The sequence below is a fragment of the Chaetura pelagica genome, unplaced genomic scaffold, assembly GCF_000747805.2.
Source record: "Chaetura pelagica isolate M959 unplaced genomic scaffold, ChaPel_1.0 scaffold377, whole genome shotgun sequence".
Classification (NCBI taxonomy): Eukaryota; Metazoa; Chordata; class Aves; order Apodiformes; family Apodidae; genus Chaetura; species Chaetura pelagica.
Genome location: NW_009953908.1, coordinates 1,329,587 through 1,331,215, shown reverse-complemented (window position 1 = coordinate 1,331,215; position 1,629 = coordinate 1,329,587).

Sequence of the window (1,629 nt, the reverse complement as noted above, 5' to 3'; positions counted from 1 at the left end):
CCACCCAGCAGCATCCCATTGGCGTTCGGAAGCAGCTGGGCTGCTGCTTGGGGACTTCAGGGTGCTGGTGTTTATGTGCTGTGAACCAAGGAACACTCCCTTAAACCTCGGCCATCAGGGATGGCAACAGGTGAGGCTGTCTGGCTCCTCTGTTGGCACACACGCTGGTGCCTGGGGTGAGGCACGAGGGCTGGAACAACCTGCTGTGGAAGGAGACCCAGCAAGGACAGAGCAAAGCACAGCAGGTGCGACCTTCTGGGACGGGGCCTCGCAGGGGCTGAAGGCAGCTGCCTCGCCGTGCAGGGGCCAGCGGGCACCAGCCCTCCTTGCAGGCTCCGAACAGGAGCTGCTGAGGGAGCTGTGGGACACCCTCGGAGCAAAAAGCTCCTCCACAGGCACCTCCTGGCCTCCCTGGGATGACAATGGCAGCGCTGCCAGGAATACAAATGCCTGAGACAAGAGATACCTGCCTCCGTGGGGTGAGACAGCCCCACGGACCCTGTTACAGCTGCAGACTACGGAGCAGAAACTGTGGCACTGGAGGGCTTTTTTTTTAAAAATACATTTAATAAATGAAGTGTCACACAAACCACCTTGCAACCTGACATTAAGTAGCTGAGTACAGTGCTAAAGCCCTGCAGAAACTGAAAACAAAAGGTTCCTCCAGCTAGTAACATGAAGGTTTGTAAGGCGAATCCTTTCTGCTGTCCAGGCGGGAGGCCTGGCGGGCAGGGACACAGCACGGCTGCCTTGCAGCCCCTGTGCCCAGCACTGCTCCTCAGTCAGGGCAAAACCCACTGTTTTCCACTGGCCAGTGGAAAACAAATCCACTGTTTTCCACAGTCTAGTTAAGTTAAAACATATGAACTGCCATTAGTGCCAGGTAGTATGTTTACATTGGAGACCTCAAAAGAGCTCTTCGGGTCACTTGATGTATTTCGCTTCCACAAAATCAAGAAGTGACATTGTCAAAATATGTAACAACTGGGGGAGGGGTGGTGATGGCGTTTGCTTTCTCGCTGCAATTTCACTCACTGCTTATAGCACCCAGTGAAATATTGTCAGAAATTATTACTGTATGGTTTTTAATCACACAAAACCAGATCCACAATAATGGTTTATTGTGAGGGGAACAGTTTATATACAGTTTAAGGGAATCTTCCTCCCAGGAGAGAACTATCTAGCCAGTATCCTGGCCTGTTACTGCACTGTGGGGAAGATGAGCAAAGTAAAACCAGCAGCTTTTCTTGTGAACAAGTGGCAGAAGCTTTCTCCAGTGCTCCCACTGTCCCTCAGAACATATCTGCCCAAGCCAGATAGCAGTTCTCAAACCCTTTACCAAAGTAGCAGAATGTCAAGGTAAGGAGCAAACCTGGGGTATTTTTATCCCTTCCTGACATTTCACAGGCTTTGGCTAAATCAGATTGTCTGCAATGACAAAAACTTTGCTTGCTTCTGAGATCTCTGGGACACTGTCCCAGTGACATGTCATCCTGGTCTCCAAACTGACAAGGCATGGGTTTGACAAGTGGACCACTGCGTGGATAAGAAACTGGCTGGATGGCCACACCCAGAGAGTTGTGGTCAGTGGCTAAATGTCCAAATGGAGGCAGGTGACAAGTGGTGTCC